We start from the raw sequence: 22,496 nt of genomic DNA, 5'->3' as shown, positions 1-22,496 counted from the left end.
AGAAAGCACTGTCTTGGGCAATATGGGGCTTAAAAATATGCCAAAATAACTTTTTCTGCAGATCAATTTTAAGGGAGTTGAATGATAAAAGAACAAATTCATATAAGAAATCTTGTTTTTAAAAAATGAAAACAGTCCAGTGGTTAAGACTTCACCTTCTAATGCAGGGGGTGTGGGTTCGATCCCTGGTTGGGGAGCTAAGATCCCACATGCCTCACGGCCAAAAACCCAAAACATAAAACAGAAGCAATATTGTAATAAATTTAATAAAGACTTTTTAAAAATGGTCCACATCAAATAAATCTTAAAAAAAAAAATGAAAACAATTTCCAGGGAAGGTCCTAAGATAAGTGCATACCCAGTTCTATCTTCTACAGCTATTTCTGTACCACGAGAGTGAAGTTCAGAGTGACTTTACAGGATTGTCAAATACCTCACTTTGCTCACTCTATTTTTTTTATTAATTAGGGCCTATTAATGACTGTCTCAGGCTTCTATGGAACACTGGATATGGATGTTTGAACATGTAAATGCTTAAGTGGATTAACAAACTTAACACAATTTTATCAGTTTTAAGTTTTAAATTGTTTTATTTGAGAATATGCAATTCTGCTACAGAAAATAAGAAATCAAATGGGATAGGTGAAACTTGTAAGATATGCTAAGTATAGGTAAGTAACTTATGAGACATTAGGTATAAATAAAATACATAGATGTGCTGAACACAGAAAGAGACAGAAATGCTGAGTAAACACTAAAATTGTCACTAAACATTAAATACACATGAAGTATTAAAACTGTCACTAAACATTACACATACATGATGTATGAGTCACTCAATATTTATGAAGTCTTAAACTGGTCACCCATTGGTTACACCCGTTCTAGCTCCGCAGACAGTCTGCCAGATAAAATCCATAGCTGCTCACAGACTAGTTGGTGAGCTTACAATTGTGGCCAGACACACTTGTCCCTGTATCTCTCTAATTGAGCTTTCTTGCTCCAAACCTCAAGTCTGTTCCTTGTAACCACACCATCAGCAGGGAAGGCTGATGAGAGAGGAAGGGTTGCAGGGGGAGAAGTTGGGGGGGGCAGGGCGGAGACTGACCAACTGACCAAGACTCATGCAGTGTGGTCTTTCTACCTCACTTGCACCCAAACCTAAGTACATAAACCTACTCCATCTCTTTCCCCTTACTTCTCACTGTGTGTTTTTAATTGATTCAATAAACCATGTGATTAAAGCATCTTAATTTGTGATGCATAACCCATGGGATAGTCTACCTGGTAGTATATTTGGAGGCTACATTGCATCAAGGTAATTTCCCACATGACAAAAATCATCAGTGTTTCTTAAGCCTTCATACTGTCTGCTAATTGTCTGCCACCAAGGGCCAATAGAAGGAAAATGAATGGAAGGTGGCAACCAATTATTAATTGGCTAAAGTAGTTAATCCTGCTTAGTCCTACAGCTTGGTTACACGTGGTCTTTGTTCTGAGTTTATATTACATACATATAAAGAGTAATGTTTTCTCCTGATGAAATTATTCCTAGGTCAAATCATTAAATTACAGATATTGGTATTTCACGATGTTCCAAAATGAGTATAGTGGCCTATAAAGGGGGTTATGAGCTCAAGATGCTCACCCAGCTGAAGTTTCACTACCATCATTTTAGAAAGATGCTCACTAACAGTGTGAAACTAACACATTTCACTGCACCTGTACTTATTTGTTACATATTTCACATGGGCCAGGCACTATGTTGTGTGCTGCAGTGGAGAAAAGGTGACTATGATAGAGTCACTATCTCAGAAATTTCATAGTGTATCATAGAGAAACAGTGTATCACCAAGATACACTAAGTATCCAGGTAATTATGATACAAGGAACTAGCTGCATTCTATAAAAGACATGCAAACAAACCTTTAGGGAAACTCAAAGAGGTAAGCAATCACATTCACTGTAAGAATACCCATAAAGTAAAATGGCACAAATTCTCTTGAGGGTAATTTAGCAACGTGTATGAAAAGCCTTAACACTGCACAGTTTATAGTAGTTAAAAACTGGAAATAATCTACATGCCTAACATTTTGGGAGTGGTTAAATAAACTCTGATACACCTATTAATCAGAATATATGCAGCTCTTAAAATTTACATTGCAAATATGTATTTCATTATAGGTTATAGGAAAAGTATAAAATACACACGGTAAAAAAAAAAATGTTCCCTTCAAAAGGACAATGAAATGTCTTCCTCTCACCCCAGAATCCCCCGTACTTTAACCCAAAGACAAGACTATTTTACACACACAGAGGGCTTCCCTGGTGGCGCAGTGGTTAAGAATCCACCTGCCAATGCAGGGAACATGGGTTCGAGCCCTGGTCCGGGAAGATCCCACATGCTGCGGAGCAACTAAGCCAGTGCACCACATCTACTGAGCCTGCACTCTAGAGCCCGCAAGCCACAACTATTGAAGCCCACGAGCCACAACTATTGAAGCCCACAAGCCGCAACTACTGAAGCCCGCGCGCCTAGAGCCCATGCTCTGCAGCAAGAGAAGCCACTGCAATGAGAAGCTCGTGCACCACAACGAAGAGTAGCCCCAGCTCGCCGCAACTAGAGAAAGCCCGTAGGCAGCAACGAAGACCCAACACAGCCAAAAATAATAAATAAATAAAATAAATAAATTTATTAAAAAATAAAAAAATAAAGTACACACACATACATATGTATGTAAAACTCTTCACTTTTATTCAAATAGTGGGTGACATACTATACCCACTGTTTGGTTCTTTGTTTTGGGCCTTTAACATTTATCTTGGATATCTTTATGTATTAGCAAAATATAGTTCTATAGCATGTTTGTAAATAGTCACAGAGAATGCAATTGTATGGATAAATATATAATTATATATTTATATATTATATATGTATTATATTATATATTATGATATATTTATATAAAAATATATATTAATATATAAGTTTAATATATAAATTTATACATTAATATATATTTATATACAAATATTTGTTGTATTTATAAATATATAATATATAAATATATGTTTTATATTAATATATTAATACATACATTGATATATAATATATATTTATATATTAGTATATATTTATATAATATATATATTTAAATATATATAAATCCAACAAAATATGTACAAGATCTATATGAGGAAAATCACAAAACTCTGATGAATAAAATCCAGTAGGAACTAAATAAATGGAGAGACATTCCACGTTCACGGTTTGTAAGACTCAATAGTTTCAAGATGTCAGTTCTTCCCTATTTGATCTATAGATTCAATGTAATCCTAAGCAAAATCCCAGCAACTTCTTCTGTCAACAAATTGATCTGGAAGTTTATATAGAGAGGAAAAAACCAAGAACCACCAATGCAATATTGATTGAGAAGAACAAAGTTGGAAGACTAACACTAACTGACTTTAAGACTTACTATAAAGCTATGGTAATCAAGACATTGTGGTACTGACAAAAGTATAGACAAATAGATAAATGGAACAGAATAGGTAGCCCAGGAGACCCTCATAAATATAGTCAACTGATCTTTAACAAAGGAGCAAAGGACAGCACTGGAAGAAAAACAGTCTTTCAACAAATGGTGCTAGAGCAACTGGACATCCCCTACAAAAAAAAAAAAATGAACTAGACCCAGACTTTACACCCTTTACAAAAATTAACTCAAAATGGATAACAGACCTAAATGTAAAATACAAAACTATAAAACTCCTAGAAGATAACATAGGAGAACATCTAGATGACCTTGGATTTAATAATGATTTCTTAGATACCACACCAGAGACATGATCCATGAAAGAAATAATTGATAAACTGGACTTCATTAAAACTAAAAACTTCTGGGCTTCCCTGGTGGCGCAGTGGTTGAGAATCTGCCTGCCAACGCAGGGGACAAGGGTTCGAGCCCTGGTCTGGGAAGATCCCACATGCCGCGGAGCAACTAGGCCCGTGAGCCACGACTACTGAGCCTGCGCGTCTGGAGCCTGTGCTCCACAACAAGAGAGGCCGCGACAGTGAGAGGCCCGCACAACGCGATGAAGAGTGGCCCCCGCTTGCCGCAACTGGAGAAAGCCCTCGCACAGAAACGAAGACCCCACACAGCCAAAAATAAATAAATAAATAAATAAATTTAAAAAATGTCCCCATTCCTCTACCTTTAAAAAAAAAAAAAATACTATCAACAACAACAACGATATAGGTCTCCATGTGTACATGCAAAACATCCATTAAAAAAAAAAAAACTAAACTAAAAACTTCTGCTCTGTGAAAGAAAATGTCAAGAGAAAAAGATAAGTGACAGACTGGGAAAAATATTTGCAAAGGATACATCCAAAAATAGAGAAAAAACTCTTTGAATTCAGCAATAAGAAAACAACCAACCAGATTAAAAATGAGACAAAGACCTTAACACACACCTCACCAAAGAAGACACACATATGGCAATTGAGTATATGAAAAAGTGTTCCACATCATATGTCAGTCATCAGGCAAATGCAACTTAAAACAGCAATGAGATACCACTATGCACCTATTAGAATGACCAAAATTTGTAACACTGACATTAAATGCTGGCAAGGATGTGGAACAACAGGAACTCTCATTCACTGCTAGTAGGAATACATAATGGTCTGGTACAGCTGCTTTAGAAGACAGTTTTTGCAGTTTCATACAATATTAAACATACTCTTTTTACAAGATCCAAAGGAGTTGAAAACATTTCCACACAAAAAACAGCAAATGGATATTTATAGCAGCTGCATTTATCATTGCCAAAACTTGGAAGCAATCAAGATGTCCTTCAGTAGGTGAATAGATAAACTGTGATACATCCAGATAATGGAATATTATTCAACACTAAAAAAAAAAAAAGAATAAAAAGAGCTATCGAGCCATGAAAAGACATGAAAGAAACTTAAATGCATATTTCTAAGTGAAAGAAGTCAATCTGAAAATGCTACATACTGTATGATTCCAACTGTATGACATTCTGGAAAAGGCAAAACTATGGAGACAGTAAAAAGGTCAGTGGTTGCCAGCAGTTTGGGGCAAGGGGGCAACGGGAGAGATGAAGAGGTAGAAACAGAGGATTTTTAGGGTAGTGGAAATACTCTGCATGATAGCATAATAATGATACATGTCATCACACATTTGTCCAAACCCATAGAATGTACAACACCAAGACTGAATCATAACGTAAACTATGTACCACTCTAGTGGGGAACGTTGATAATGGGAGCTCTGCGTGTGTGGTGGGCAGGGAGTATACTGGAAATCTCTGTACCTTCTGCTCAGTTTTACTGTGAACATAAAACTGCTCTAAAAAAAATAGTCAATAACAAAAGAGCAGATTATAAAATAGCATATACAGTATGATCCCATTTTAATTTTGTTAAAATATATTTACTATATGGAGAATAATCTGAAAGGAGTGACATAATAGTCATAATATATTATAACATAATATATTATAACATAACAAATATATATATATATAATATATAATATATAACATATATATTATATATGTTATATATATAACATATATATATAACATATATTATATATGTTATATATATAACATAATAATATATATAACATATATATTATATATATATAATATATATATATATAATATATAATATATAACATAACAAATATATATATATATAATATATTATAACATAACAAAATAATAATATGTATTATTAGTAGTTATCTTAGAGGTAGAATTAAAGGTGATTTTAATTTTCATCTTTTTACTTTCTGTGTTCTCTATTATCTGAATTTTCTACAATGAACATATGCCATTTATATAATTTAAAGCCACTAAAATAAATGTTTTTAAGAACAGCTTTGTGGATGAGACAGCATTTGAAACAGGCCTTGAAAGATGAGTGAAATTTTGACTTGTTCAGATACAGAGAAAATATTAGTGACAAAAGGAACTGTGACTGAAGTTATATGGGGTGAGGAAGTTTTGGCAAGTTGGAAAGAAAACTGTCTAGTTAGGTTAGAGCATAGAATATCTGTAGAAAAGGGTGGAAAATAAAGAAGTTGGAAACTGAATTGAGACCTTGCACATCAGATGAGGTGTTTACACTTAACACAGTAAGTAGCACAGTAGAGGAACAATAAGGACAGAGGTGGGCAACAGCACCTCTTTCATTTAGTCAGAAAATTTAGTTATTCAGAATATTCTTGAGCACTTAGTTCAGCCAACAGTTGGTGCTATACCTGATGTGTCTCCAAAAAGGAGTCAAAATTATCTAACAGAGGGTTTCAGAGAGAGAAAGATCAACCTAGAGGAGAATCAATGTCATAAGGCAAATGTAGTGGCAAGTATTAAAGAGTTATTACTATATAAAATACCTTCGAAGACATCAATACTCACCACCCAAATGATTCCACAATGGTATACTCAATAAGCCTGTGGGGCTTACACCCAAGACATGGACATGGGAAAAAATGACTGAATTACAAGATTTCTACCAATGCCATGAAGCAGGTGAACTATTTGAAATGCACACCAACTATATTTATTACTGTCACTGCAGAAAGATTGATCCCAGGGACATTGAAGGGATGTCTGGACATCAGATTCACACTGCTGCTGTTCTAAGAACTTCCAAAATCCAATCCAGGATACTGACTCTCTAACGTTTTCTAGAGTAAATGGTTGACCTATCGGAAATACCCCACTATCACTAAGAAATCAGAAGAACAATGAAATACACCAAATGGTCTACACCATAATATTCCATTCCAAGTATTTGAATATTGGCCTAAAACAATTCAAATCAATTCAACCCAGTAACTATTAACTAAACAGCTGCCATCTGGGGATCAACAGCCCAGGCACTGTGTGCTAGGTTCTTTATAGACCCTTTGTCTTTAATCCTAACAATCTCACACAAAAGGTATTATCATCCCCATTTTACAGAAAAATAAAGCATGGCTCAGAGGGCTTAATTTGCCTGTGCTTTTCACACAACTAGCAGGAGGGAAAGGCAGCATTAGAGCCCTTTTGGCTGAGAGCCAGTGACCCCTCCACTGGGCAACCTGGCCCCATACTCCCACCTGCCCCCAAAACAGCATTCGGAAAATGTCATCAACGTTTGTCTTCCTCTGCCAATACCATGAGCAGGGCAACTGTGAGAAACCCTCAGGACTCATTTCAGACAGATAACTGGATCTATCTAGCCCATCAGAATAATAATGCCATAGCAAACAGCAAAACCAATCTAAGTTTCTAAGGAAAGAGCTGTGCCAAGTATTTTTGTAGCCAGCCTCTTTCTTTGCCTCAATTGCTAACAAAATTAAAAACTGGGCAGAATAATAAACATGTCTTTCATTGGTTTGGGGATCAGATAAACAGATTCCTTTTGTAAAACCAGGATCAAGAAGTTTAAGTCTCCAAATATGCCTATATATCTTAAATATCAGACATTGCCTTGAAAAATCTCAAAAATGAAATTTCAACTGAAAGTATCTATAAATAGCACAGGATTGAGAAAAATGTTACTGGAATGAGAAAATGAGCGAGAGGCCCTTTTGCTATCTTGATAGAACAAAATTTTCTAGGGAATAGAGGCAGTGTTCTAAGAATAGAAAGAACATTTTCTCCCTGAATACCCCATGACTCCCTAACATCACTACACTGTCATCTTACATACTCAGGCAGCTTTCTTTTTTCTCCCCCAAAGAAGAGGCAGGGACATATCTGGTGGAAACATCTCAACATCTCTAAATATTAGGCGATGTACAGAATAAGAAAAAGAACATTACTGGGAAAATGTTTTCCATAATCTTGCCAAAGAGCCGTAGAGGCAACCAAGGAAAAGCTAGTAATCTATTAACAAATGCTCTCACTGACCTCCATTACCATTCCTGCAGAACAGAGGGCAGCCGCATAGCAGGAAGGAAACAAAGGAAAAGGGTCTCCATGGCCTACTCTCCCACCCACCGAACACTTACCGAGTCCCCACTATCGACTAGGCAACAAGAATACAAAAATAAATGGCATATTAGATTGGATTTCTCTGTTAAACACTCCCCATAGCACATCGCACTTCTCTGTAGCACTCATTACAGATTCACATTTCTGCCTTTTTAGATATGTGTTAAATCTTCAGACACTTGTTTGTGGAAATGTAAAGTGGTGCAGCCACTATGAAAAACTGTATGGCAGTTTCTCAAAAAAATTAAAAATAGAATTACCATAGGATCCACCAATTCCATTTCTGGGTATATATCCAAAAGAACTAGAGGCAGGGTTTTGAAAAGATATTTGCACACCCTTTGTGAGCATTACTCACAATAGGCAAGAGGTGGAAGCAACCCAATTGTCCACTGACAGAGAAATGGATAAACAAAGTTGTGGTATATACATACATGGGAATATTATTCAGCTTTAAAAAGAAGGGATATCCTGTCACATGCTACAACATGGATGAATCTTGAGGACATTATGCTAAGTGAAATAAGTCACAAAAAGACAAATAATGTATGATTCTATTTATATGAGGCACCTAGCATAGTCAAATTCATTGAAACAGAAAGTAGAATGGTGGTTTCCAAGGGCTGGGGGAAGAGGGGAATTGGTGTTTAATGAGTACAGAGTTTCAATTTTGCAGGATGAAAATGTTCTAGAGATTCCCAACAATGTGAACATACATAGCATTACTGAACCACACTTAAAAATAGTTAAGATAGTAAATTTTCTGTTATGTGTATTTTACCACAATTTAAAATTTTTTCAATTAAAAAAGAGACTTGTTTGCCCCTACATCTTTATTATTTAAGCACAGGTCCTTGCATATAGAAGATGCTTAATAAATATTTATTAGACGGATAGATGGATGGAGGAATGGATAAATGGATGGATGGACTGGACAGATGGGAATGTGAACAGAAGTGTAACATATAAACCAATAATTACTATACCATGTGAACATTGAGAAATGGGCCCTGTGAATGTGAAGAAGTGGAGAGTTCTTGTTACGGTTGGTTTGACATAATATCTTTCATATAGAATTACTTTGTTTGACCAACCAACACCACAAAAACGTTTTTATATAGATTCAGTTCTATCTAGTTGAATAATTCCTATGTTTTCTCTTATTTCTCTTCACTACAGTATAATCTGTCCTCTGACCTACATGACATTAAAACAGAAAAATCCATTTTCTGTCACCTTTGCTTTTTCCAGCACCTCTCTTAATCCGAAAGGGTAATGTGAAATAAAGCTTACACTCAACACTGCAGAAGACGAAAGCGGGTGATAAGTTGCTTGCCCATAGGTTATTAATCAGCTGTCCTCCAGGGCGTAGTGTTATGAAGCTGTGTCGTGTAATAAACAGCAGGCGAAAAGAATAATCTCCATTTTCTGACTCTGAAGTGCAGGCATGTGCTATAAAACTAAATTGACATCTGTTAGCAGGCTTGTCACATGAACGGTTTTTTCCCGCAGAATCTGGAATAAATTAGATCTTAAAATAAAACTTGGAACAGAGAGGCTGCTTTATATAATTCCTTCTAATGGTGTGCTGTGAACCCATCGCACTGATTTTAAAGAGAAGTTAAGAGAAATGTTTCATTATCATTTTAATTGCAAAACTGTTGAATGCCACTCCATGCTAGGAAATTTGTGTTTTTTAAAAGGTCCTTATATTTTTAACTAAAAAGTGGCAAATGACATCTTCCTTTTCTAATATTTTCATGGCTGAAAAATAAATCAGGTTTTACCTCCAAGTGAAATTGCGACCACCTTTCCCCATGCACTTGGAGCCTGCTCTGTGGGTGGTTTATTATGCATGGGCACCCCAGAGGCTGGCATGGCTGAGCTCCCAAGGCAGAAACAGCCGGCCTAGGAGTGACCTCACAGATTCGTTCAGGAATCTCTCCCTCAGAGAATTCGCTAATATGATAGCAAGTTCTTGGGGCTCTTAATGTCAAAAGGCATTAAGCATTTTTTAACACACATAAAGGAACTTGCAGAGCTGCCTGACCCAGTGAATCTGAGCTGTGTAGCACTGAACACAGCATCCCTCTATCGACCCACTGTCTCCTTTAGGAAAGAAAGTCACGAAAAAGGAAACCTTTAGAGGCACCTGGAGCTTAGAGCCCCCCCTCTGCTCCCTCAGGATTCACTTGGCTCTCATTCCCCAAAGTTTGTCAAAAAGCAAGATTCTCAGACAAATACACCCAGCCCTGGTACACAGCGATGAAGAAAAACAAATGCCAGCTTCCTGGAGCCTAATTTCCTCCATATGTGAAATCTTCCTCTTTGGTAATAATACTGGACCCCCTTGAAAATCTCAAAGGAGTGAGAGTCAGTCACAGTGCTCTATAAAATAAAGTTCCAATTCTGGTTCCATGAATACTCTTCATTCATCACTGTCACCAACATGAGTTTATTTGCCTGGACAACCTTCTCAAATGGCAGGGATCCATATCGCTCACCTTTTAATAGGGAACACTGAGGCACAGAGGACACAGAGACTTGGTGAGGAGCCAGGGAGTGAGGCTGCAGAAGCTGACAGCCAGGCTCGGGACTCCATTCCTGTTTAAAGGGTTTTATGCACAGCAGGGGAGGAGGGATTTGCAAATGGAAGGCTGAGCCACTAAAGTCCTCTCTACACAGGGAGGCTCCTCAAAGGGTGATGTTCATATCACCTGGGGCAGAGTGGGGTGGGGTTGGTTAAACATGCAGGTTCCTGAGCTCCATGCCAGACTAGCTAAATCAGAATCTCTGAGGTTGGTCCTAGGCTTGACATTTGAATCAATCTCCCTAGAAGATTGGATGCTTTGACGGTGGCGTGTTGCTGTTATTTTTGGTTTGTTTTCTGGTGTTCTGAATTCTAACACTGAAATCTGAGAAGCCCTTGGTTGTACAGGTGGGAGTGGGTCTCTGGATTCCAGAGCACTGTTCACACACAACCTTTCCGGTCATGGCTTTTGGCCAAGGAGAACCAAGGGGAGGACACATCTAAGGAAACAAAAACTGTAGCTCAATGCAGAGGCACTGAACGGTTTGAAAATTATTAAGAGGAGCCAAGACTTTCTGTTTCACAGCAAATCTCACCATTACTGATGAGTGAATAGGGTAAAAAAAGCCAAAACTCATTTCCTAAATGTTGAGTGCACAAGTGCTTGACTCATGTTCTCAAGATGGCTTGTCCTTAGGGTCCACTGCTGATTGATGGAGACAGAAAGATGTCTCTGCATTTCAAATTGCAATTCAGTACCATGAATGACTCATGACTCTTAAATTGCCACTGGCTTATTTCACAGAAACACAGCACCATCATGATTACATAGCAATTCTGCAAGATGAAGTTGCCTTCAAATACACAGAAAGATACATACCTCTCTTTGAAAAAGGAATATAAACAAGTCTAAATAGAAGATTCCACTGGGCCCTAAAAGAATCACCTGGACTTCTACCTTTATCACAACATATCTTGTTTCCATGCAGTTTTCTACCCAAATGTTCTTCTGAAATATCAGTGACTAAGGCCTCTGGATGCTCATGCTGCTGCTGATTAATTCCACGGCAGGTTGCAGGAAAAGGTGAAGTATTCAAACTCTGATACCCTGCACGTTTTATTTGGAAAGGTACCAGGGAGAAAGTCAGGTGGACAAGCATATATTTCCTGAGCTCCTCACTGGGTAGTCAGGATGTGACTCCATACAATAAAGAGTCTCTGGTCTTGAGGCACACACAGTTTAGTTGGAAGCGCACATCTGAGAAGCAGAGGTCCAGCTACAGGGTAAAGCCATTAGTCATCCAGGATTCAGGCATGTCTGGGCCTTGCACTGGTGTGGCAGATGACCAGGGGACATTTTTATAAAGGAGTTTTCCTTCTGAGAAAAAAAAATGTCCCAGAAAAACAGCAAATCTAGTACACAAAGCTGGTGCAACAGGCTGGCACATGAATAGAAAAATGACCCGAAGCACAGCACAGCATCTGTGCCTCACTCCACCTTTGGTAAGGACTCAGGCTAGAGGGGGAGGACATCAGGAGAGCACAAAGTGGCCCAGTGCTGGGCCTCTGGGGTGACACCACTTAAGTTCAGTTCCCAGCACTGACAATTACTATTAATATCCTCTGCTCCTATGCTTCTCAGACTGTGGTACACACCTTGCTAGTCATTGTATGGTCCCCAACCACCAGCATCAGCATTGCCTGGGAGCTTGCTAGAAATGCAGAGTCTCGGGCCCCACGCTGAACCTCCTAAATCAACATCTACATTTTCATTAGATCCCCCAGGTGGTTCACATACACAGCAAATATGAGAAATATTGGTATAGAATATGATTTAGGGCAAGATAAATAAGGATTTCAAAATCTTTCACGTAAGGTATTTTTAATGTATATTGGAAAACAGCCAGGACAGTTGACTCATGAGTCCATGGATATTATTTCTGCAAATAATTCTAAGGAAGAAAGGTGAATCAATTTAAAGAAAAGTATGAAGGCAAGATGCACATCCTCCCCATTGTACCAAACACAAAGTGAAAAAAAGAATGATGAGGGAGGGGACAAAAAGATCAAAGCAGGGCTCAAAAACAAGATGAACATCTCCATGGACCAGAACATAGAGCAGTGAGCAAGACTGAAGCCAGGACATGCTGGGTTCCCGACATAAAGCAGGTATAGCAGTGGTCCTGGGGGTGCATCTCCTGCAGAGAACAGGAACTAAAAGTGCTCCCATGAGACAGCACCCGAGCCACATTCATTGTTTAAAGCCAAGGTCTGGAATGGAGTACCCTGGATCCAGAAAGGAGCTCAAAATAAACTGCTGACAACCACTGACGGGGTTATGGCTTAAAACCAGTCATTGGCCTAGGGAGGTGAGAGAAGAGAGACTCACCCCTGCAAATAGCAAATGAGCCAGCAAATGAGATGGTTCAGTAACTGAATATTCCCAGTATCACTGGAAGAAGCAGGAGTCCCCAAATGCTTACATAAGACCAGGCCTGAAGGCTATTATAAAATCACTAGGCAGAGAAGGGTGGAACCAAAAAGGAAAGCAAAAAGCAAAACCAAACCAAAAACCTTCCACTGAAAATGAACTAACAAATGAAACTCGAAAATACACACAGAAATCAAATGATGAGAAACAGCCAACCAAAGCAGTAACTGGAACATTACTTCATTCCGAGATTAAATTAATTTTGTTGAACAGTCTGACAAAAGTTTAAAACAAGTATGTTTAGGGCACTCAGGGCAATCAGTAAGAATAATATTTACTTTCACAAAGACGGAAGTAGTGGCAATACACTTTGAAATAAAAACATGCAGAACTAAAAAAGAACGGACGGACAGGCAAAACACCAATTAAAAATCTCGGAAGTGAAAAACACAATAATTGTAATTCTTAAAAATATCAACAAAGGGTATGAACTCTAGACTGGACACAGTTAAAAAGAAAATTAAAGAATTGGAAGCCAGCACGGAAGAATTCACCCAAAAGTAGGCCAGTGACTGAGATTTTAAAATACGAAAAAGCAATTGAGAGACAAGGAGGAACCTCTCAAGACTGAAAGGTTCCAAAAGACATCTAAAGGGAACACCAGAAGTAGAGAATAAAGGAAATTGGAGGAGAAGCATTGAAAATATTTTAATTTTTAAAATATTCACAAGGTGTAAAATTAAAAGATATAAAGAGTAGAGTCCCTTCCTCATCCATTCAGTTCTTCTCCCTGGAGTCAACTAGTATCACCAGTTTCTTGTATATATTTTCAGAGAGATTCTATATGTATAAAAACAAGTATGTGAATTATAAAAATCTACATACATTCTTCTGTAATTTGCCTTTATTGAGATATAATTTATATACAACAAAATTCATATATTTTAAGTATATAGGTTGATAACTTTTGACATACGTATACACCCACGTAACCACCAACACCCCAGAACATTCCCTTGTGACCGTTTCAGTAAATCTCCTCCATTCCAACACCACATGCTTCAGGCAACCACTGGTCTGATTTCTATCACTGTAGGATAGTTTTTCTTCTTCACTAAAGAGAATCATACAACATGTAATCTTTTGTGTCTGACTTCCCTCATTCAATATGAAGTCTGTGAGATTTGTTCATGTTGATGTATCACTATACTTGTTCCTTTTTACCACTGAGTGCTATTCCATCATAGATGGATGGAATTGTATATGGTATATTGTATATGGTATATTCAAACCATAACTTCCTTAACCATTCACCTGTTGATGGGCAATGGGGTTGTTTCCAGTTGGGGTGATAATGAATAAAGCTGTTATGAACATTCAAGTACAAGTCTTTGTGTGGACATATGTTTTCAACATTCTTGGGTAAATACCTAGGAGTGGGTTTGCAGGGTCAATTGGTAAATGTAAGAACGTAGTAAGAAACTGCCAAACTCATTTCCAAAGAAGTTGCCTTCCCACCAGAAATGTTTGATGGTTCCAGTTACTTCACATCCTCATCATCACTTAGTATCATCAACCTTTTTAATTTTAGCCATCTTGGTGTTTGTGAAGTGGTATTGCATTGTGGCTTTAATTTTCATTTCCCTGTTAATTAACAAAATTGAGTATATTTTCATGTGTGTTTTGCCATCTGTAATACCTTCTTTGGTGAAATGTTCGTTCAAATCTTTTGCCTATTTTTTAGTTGAGTTTTTTGTCTCATTTTTGGTTGTACAGTTCTTTATGTATTCTGAATACAAGTCAAATAATTTGCTTAAACACTTCCACAATGGTAAACATGTAGATTATTTCCTATCCTTTGCTATTACAAACAATGAGCCAAAAAATAATAATAATAACCTTGTTCATATATCAGTTCACATATATGGGAGTACGATTGTATGGCAAATTCATAGAAGTAGAATTGATGGATCAAAAGGTATTTGCATCTGCAATGTAACAGATATTGCCAAACGGTCTGGCATAAAGACTGTACCAATTTATATTCATGCCACTCTTTATCTTTGATAATCTGATTCCTGAGAATATTGTATCTAAGGGTAGTTTCATTTCCATTTCTCATACTATGAGCAAGTTTAAATACCTTTTCATGAGCCATTTGTATTTCCTTTTTTGTGAACTACTTTTTCAGTCTTTATCAAATTTTCTATTAAGTTGCTAATCTTTTCCTTATTGATTTGTTAAAGCTCTTACATACCAGTGAAATTAGCTCTCTGCTTATGAAATGAGTTATAAATACTTTTTCAGTTTGTTATTTGCCTTTTAATTTTGCTTTTGGTATTTTTAACGTGTGGAAATCTTATATTTATATGTAATCAAATTAATCATTCCTTCTTTTATGACATCCTTACTCCAGGATTTTTTACACAATTTTTAAAAATTTTATTTATTTTTTATACAGCAGGTTATTAGTTATCTATTTTATATATATTAGTGTATATATGTCAGTCCCAATCTCCCAGTTCATCCCACCACCACCACCATTCCCCCCTTGGTGTCCATACATTCGTTCTCTACATCTGTGTCTCTATTTCTGCCTTGCAAACTGGTTCATCTATACCATTTTTCTAGATTCCACATATATGTGTTAATATACGATATTTGTTTTTCTCTTTCTGACTTACTTCATTCTGTATGACAGTCTCTAGGTCCATCCACATCTCTACAAATGACCCAATTTCATTCCTTTTTACGGCTGAGTAGTATTCCATTGTATATATGCACCACATCTTCTTTATCCATTCATCTGTCGATGGGCATTTAGGTTGCTTCCATGACCTGGCTATTGTAAACAGTGCTGCAATGAACATTGGGGTGCATGTGTCTTTTTGAATTATGGTTTTCTCTGGGTATATGCCCAGGAGTGGGATTGCTGGGTCATATGGTAATTCTATTTTTAGTTTTTTAGGGAACCTCCATACTGTTCTTCATAGTGGCTGTATCAATTTACATTCCCACCAATAGTGCAAGAGGATTCCCTTTTCTCCACACCCTCTCCAGCATTTGTTGTTTGTAGATTTTCCGATGACACCCACTCTAACCGGTGTGAAGTGATACCTCATTGTGGTTTTGATTTGCATTTCTCTAATAATTAGTGATGTTGAGCAGCTTTTCATGTGCTTCTTGACCATCTGTATGTCTTCTTTGGAGAAATGTCTATTTAGGTCTTCTGCCCATTGTTTGATTGGGTTGTCTGATTTTTCTTAATATTGAGCTGCATGAGCTGTTTATATATTTTGGAGATTAATCCTTTGTCCGTTGATTTGTTTGCAAATATTTTCTCGCATTCTGAGGGTTGTCTTTTCGTCTTGTTTATAGATTCCTTTGCTGTGCAAAAGGTTTTACGTGTCATTAGGTCCCATTTGTTTATTTTTGTTTTTATTTCCATTACTCTAGGAGGTGGGTCAAAAAAGATCTTGCTGTGATTTATGTCAAAGAGTGTTCTTCCTATGTTTCCCTCTAAGAGTTTTATAGTGTCCGGTCTTACATTTAGGTCTTTAATCCATTTTGAGTTTATATTTGTGTATGGTGTTAGGGAGCATTCTAATTTCACTCTTTTACATGTAGCTGTCCAGTTTTCCCAGCACCACTTATTGAAGAGACTGTCTTTTCTCCATTGTATAGCCTTGCCTCCTTTGTCATAGACTAGTTGACCAAAAGTGCGTGGGTTTATCTATGGGCTTTCTATCCTATTCCACTGATCTATACTTCTGTTTTTGTGTCAGTACTATATTGTCCTGATTACTGTGGCTTTGAGTATAGTCTGAAGTCAGGGAGTCTGATTCCTCCAGCTTCATTTTTTTCCGTCAAGATTGCTTTGGCTATTCGGGGTCATTTGTGTCTCCATACAAATTTTAAGATTTTTTGTTCTAGTTCTATAAAAAATGCCATTGGTAATTTGATAGGGATTGCATTGAATCTGTAGATTGCTTTGGGCAGTATAGTCATTTTCACAATATTGATTCTTCCAATCAAGAACATGGTATATCTCTCCATCTGTTTGTGTCATCTTTGATTTCTTTCATCAGTGTCTTATAGTTTTCTGAGTACAGGTCTTTTACCTCCTTAGGTAGTTTTATTCCCAGGTATTTTATTCTTTTTGTTGCAGTGGTGAATGGGATTGTTTCCTTAATTTCTCTTTTTGATATTTTGTTGTTAGTGTATAGGAATGCAAGAGATTTCTGTGCATTAATTTTGTATCCTGCAACATGACCAAATTCATTGATTAGCTCTAATAGTTTTCTGGTAGCATCTTTAGGATTATCTATGTATAGTATCATGTCATCTGCAAACAGTGACAGTTTTACTTCTTCTTTTCCAATTTGTGTTCCTTTTATTTATTTTTCTTCTCTGATTGCCATGACTAGGACTTCCAAAACTATGTTGAATAATAGTGGCGAAAGTGGGCATCCTTGTCTTGTTCCTGATCTTAGAGGAAATGATTTCAGATTTTCACCAATGAGAATGATGTTTGCTGTGGGTTTGTCGTATATCGCCTTTATTATGTTGAGGTAGGTTCCCTCTATGCCTACTTTCTAGAGAGTTTTTATCATAAATGGGTGTTGAATTTTGTCAAAAGCTTTTTCTGCATCTATTGAGATGATCATGTTTTTTATTCTTCAATTTGTTAATATGGTGTATCACATTGATTGATTTTCATATATTGAAGAATCCTTGCATCCCTGGGATAAATCCCACTTGATCGTGGTGTATGATCCTTTTAATGTGTTGTTGGGTTCTGTTTGCTAGTATTTTGTTGAGGATTTTTGCATCTATATTCATCAGTGATATTGGTCTGTAATTTTCTTTTTTTGTAGTATTTTTGTCTGGTTTTGGTATCAGGGTGATGGTGGCCTCATAGAATGAGTTTGGGAGTGTTCCTTCCTCTGCAATTTTTTGGAAGAGTTTGAGAAGGATGAGTGTTAGCTCTTCTCTAAATGTTTGATAGAATTCACCTGTGAAGCCATCTGGTCCTGGACTTTTGTTTGTTGGAAGATTTTTAATCACAGTTTCAATTTCATTACTTGTGATTGCTCTATTCATATTTTCTATTTCTTCCTGGTTCAGTCTCAGAAGCTTGTGCTTTTCTAAGAATTTGTCCATTTCTTCCAGGTTGTCCATTTTATTGGCATAGAGTTGCATATAGTAGTCTCTTAGGATGCTTTGTATTTCTGCGGTGTCCGTTGTAACTTCTCCTTTTTCATTTCTAACTTTATTGATTTGAGTCCTCTCCCTATTTTTCTTGATGACTCTGGCTAAAGGTTTATCAATTTTGTTTATCTTCTCAAAGAACCAGCCTTTAGTTTTACTGATCTTTGCTATTGTTTTCTTTGTTTCTTTTTCATTTATTTATGCTCTGATCTTTTTTTTAAAATTTATTTATTTTATTTATTTATTTTTGGCTGCATTGGGTCTTTGTTGCTGCACGCTAGCTTTCTCTAGTTGTGGCGAGTGGGGGTTACTCTTCATTGTGGTGCGTGGGCTTCCCATTGCAGTGGCTTCTCTTGTTGCAGAGCACGGGCTCTAGGCATGAGGGCTTCAGTAGTTGTAACACACGGGCTCAGCAGTTGTGGCTCGCGGGCTCTAGAGCACAGGCTCAGTAGTTGTGGTGCACATGCTTAGTTGCTCCGCGTCACGTGGGATCTTCCCGGACCAGGGCTTGAACCTGTGTCCCCTGCATTGGCAGGTGGATTCTTAACCACTGTGCCACCAGGGAAGGCCCTCTGCTCTATCTTTATGATTTCTCTCCTTCTACTAACTTTGGGCTTTGTTTGTTCTTCTTTCTCTAGTTCCTTTCGGTGTAAGGTTAGATTGTTTGAAATTTTTCTTGTTTCTTGAAGTAGGATTGTATTGCTATAAACTTCCCTCTTAGAACTGCTTTTGCTGCATCCCATAGGTTTTGGATTGTCATGCTTTTGTTGCCATTTGTCTCTAGGTATTTTTTGATTTCCTCTTTGATTTCTTCAATGATCTCCTGGTTATTTACTAACGTATTGTTTAGCCTGCATGTGTTTGCGTTTTTTTATGTTTTTTCCCCTATAATTTATTTATAATCTCATAGCATTGTGGTCAGAAAAGATGCTTGATATGATTTCAATTTTCTTAAATTTACCAAGTCTTGATCTGTGACCCAAGATGTGATCTATCCTGGAGAATGTTCCGTGTGCACTTGAGAAGAAAGTGTAATCTGCTGTTTTTGGATGGAATGTCCTATAAATACCAATTAAATTTATCTGGTCTATTGTGTCATTTAAAGTTTGCGTTTCCTTCTTAATTTTCTGTTTGGATGATCTGTCCATTGGTGTAAGTGAGGTGTAAAAGTCCCCCACTATTATTGTGTTACTGTCGATTTCCTCTTTTATAGCTGTTAGCATTTGCCTTATGTATTGAGGTGCTCCTATGTTGGGTGAATATATATTTATAATTGTTATATCTTCTTCTTGGGTTGATCCCTTGATCATTATGTCGTGTCCTTCCTTGGCTCTTGTAACATTCTTTATTTTAAAGTCTATTTTATCTGATATAAGTATTGCCACTCCAGCTTTCTTTTGATTTCCATTTGCATGGAATATCTTTTTCCATCCCCTCACTTTCAGTCTGTATGTGTCCCTAGGTCTGAAGTGGGTCTCTTGTAGACAGCATATATATGGATCTTGTTTTTGTATCATTCAGCAAGCCTGTGTCTTTTGGTTAGAGCATTTAATCCATTCACATTTAAGGTAATTATCGATATGTATGTTCCTATTATCATTTTCTTAATTGTTTTGAGTTTGTTTTTGTAGGTCCTTTTCTTCTCGTGTTTCCTCCCACTTAGAGAAGTTCCTTTAGCATTTGTTGTAGAGCTGGTTTGGTGGTGCTGAATTCTCTTAGCGTTTGCTTCTCTGTAAAGCTTTTGATTTCTCCGTCGAATCTGAATGAGGTCCTTGCCTGGTAGAGTAATCTTGGTTGTAGGTTCTTCCCTTTCATCACTTTAAATATATCCTGCCATTCCCTTCTGACTTGCAGAGTTTCTGCTGAGAAATCAGCTGTTAACTTTATGGGAGTTCCCTGGTATGTTATTTGTCATTTTTCCCTTGTTGCTTTTAATAATTTTTCTTTGTCTTTGATTTTTGTCAATTTGATTACTATGTGTCTCGGCATGTTTCTCTTTGGGTTTATCCTGCCTTGGACTCTCTGTGCTTCCTGGACTTGGGTGGCTATTTCCTTTCCCATATTAGGGAAGTTTTCGACTGTAATCTCTTCAAATATTTTCTCGGATCCTTTCTCTCTCTCTTCTCCTTCTGGGACCCCTATAGTGAGAATGTTGGTGCATTTAATGTTGTCCCAGAGGTCTCTTAGGATGTCTTCATTTCTTTTCATTCCTTTTTCTTTATTCTATTCTGCAGCTGTGAATTCCACCATTCTGTCTTCCAGGTCACTTATCTGTTCTTCTGCCTCAGTTATTCTGCTATTGATTCCTTCTAGTGTATTTTTCATTTCAGTTATTGTATTGTTCCTCTCGGTTTGTTTGTTCTTTAATTTTTCTAGATGTTTTTTCTTTAATTCTTCTAGGTATTTGTTAAACATTTCCTGCATCTGCTCGATCTTTGCCTCAATTCTTTTTCCGAGGTCCTGGATCATCTTCACTATCATTATTCTGAGTTGTTTTTCTGGAAGGTTGCCTATCTCCACTTCATTTAGTTGTTTTTCTGGGGTTTTATCTTGTTCCTCCCTCTGGTACATAGTCCTCTGCCTTTACATTTTGTCTGTCTTTCTGTGAATGTGATTTTTGCTCCACAGGCTGCAGGATTGTAGTTCTTCTTGCTTCTGCTGTCTGCCCTCCGGTGGATGAGGCTATCAAAGAGGCTTGTGCAAGCTTCCTGATGGGAGGGACTGGTGGTGGGTAGAGCTGGGTGTTGCTCTGGTGGGCAGAGCTCAGTAAAACTTTAATCCCCTTGTCTGTTGATGGGTGGGGCTGAGTTCCCTCCCTGTTGGTTGTTTGGCCTGAGGTAAACCAGCACTGAAGCCTACAGGCCCTTTGGTGGGGCTAATGGTGGACTCCGGGAGGGCTCACACCAAGGAGTACTTCCCAGAACTTCTGCTGCCAGTGTCCTTGTCCCCACAGTGAGCCACAGCCACCCCCCACCTCTGCAGGAGACCCTCCAACACTTGCAGGTAGGTCTGGTTCAGTCTCCTATGGGGTCACTGCTCCTTCCCCCTGGGTCCTGATGCGCACACTACTTTGTGTGTGCCCTCCAAGAGTGGAGTCTCTGTTTCCCCCAGACCTGACAAGGTCCTGCAATCAAATCCTGCTAGCCTTCAAAGTCTGATTCTCTGGGAATTCCTCCTCCCGTTGCCAGACCCCCAGGTTGGGAAGTCTGATGTGGGGCTCAGAACCTTCACTCCAGTGGGTGGACTTCTGTGTATAATTGTTCTCCAGTTTGTGAGTCACCCACCCAGCAGTTATGGGATTTGATTTTATTGTGATTGCACCCCTCCTACCATCTCATTGTGGCTTCTCCTTTGTCTTTGGATGTGGGGTATCTTTTTTGGTGAGTTCCAGTGTCTTCCTGTCGATGATTGTTCAGCAGTTAGTTGTGATTCCAGTGCTCTCGCAAGAGGGAGTGAGTGCACATCCTTCTACTCCGTCATCTTGAACCAATCTCCCCCTACACAATTTTTAAAGGTTACTTTCCATTTACAATTATTAAAAAATATTGGTTATATTCCCTATGTTGTACAATACATCCTTGAGCCTATCTTACACCCAGTAGTTGTACCTCCTACTCCCCTACCCTTATATCACCCCTCCCACCCACTGGTAATCACTAGCTTGTTCTCTGTATCTGTGAGTCTGTTTCATTTTTGCTATATTTTAGTTTGCTGTATTTTTTATTTTCCACATATAAGTGATATCATACAGTATTTGTCTTTCTCTGTCTGATTTATTTCACTTAGCATAATGCCCTCCAAGGTCAGCCACGTTGCTGCAAATGGCAAAATTTCATTCGTTTTTATGGCTGAGTAGTATCCCATTGTGTGTGTGTGTGTATAAATATATATACCATATCTTCTTTATCCATTCATCTGTTGATGAACACTTAGACTGTTTCCTTGTCTTGGCAATTGTAAATAATGCTGCTATGAACATTGGGGTGCATGTATCTTTTTGAATTAGTGGGGTTTTTTCCAGATATAACCAGGAGTGGAATTCCTTCCAAATTGGAAAGGAAGAAGTAAAACTGTCACTGTTTGCAGGTTACATGATACTATACGTAGAAAATCCTAAAGATGCCACTAGAAAACTATTAGAGTTCATCAGTGAATTCAGTAAAGCTGCAGGACATAAAATTAATATACAAAAATCAGTTGCATTTCTATACACTAACAATGAAGTATTAGAAAGAGAAATTGAGGAAACAATACCATTGTAGCAAAAAGAATAAAATACCTAAGAATAAACCTACCTAAAGAGGCA

At 37.7% G+C, this 22,496-nt stretch overlaps 1 protein-coding gene and 1 pseudogene across 1 annotated transcript in view; one reads left to right on the top strand and one right to left on the bottom strand.

The window, feature by feature from the left end:
- The window catches only part of METTL24 (methyltransferase like 24), a 109,280-nt gene that overhangs the window by 22,443 nt on the left and 64,341 nt on the right, over positions 1 to 22,496 (bottom strand). The window lies entirely within an intron of this gene.
- The window catches only part of LOC133102627 (small ribosomal subunit protein eS8-like), a 39,837-nt pseudogene that overhangs the window by 16,273 nt on the left and 1,068 nt on the right, over positions 1 to 22,496 (top strand).

This window comes from Eubalaena glacialis, chromosome 12 (genome assembly GCF_028564815.1).
Source record: "Eubalaena glacialis isolate mEubGla1 chromosome 12, mEubGla1.1.hap2.+ XY, whole genome shotgun sequence".
Lineage (NCBI taxonomy): Eukaryota > Metazoa > Chordata > Mammalia > Artiodactyla > Balaenidae > Eubalaena > Eubalaena glacialis.
The sequence above is the reverse complement of the archived record's forward strand: the minus strand, read 5'-3'. Positions and strand labels throughout refer to the sequence as shown.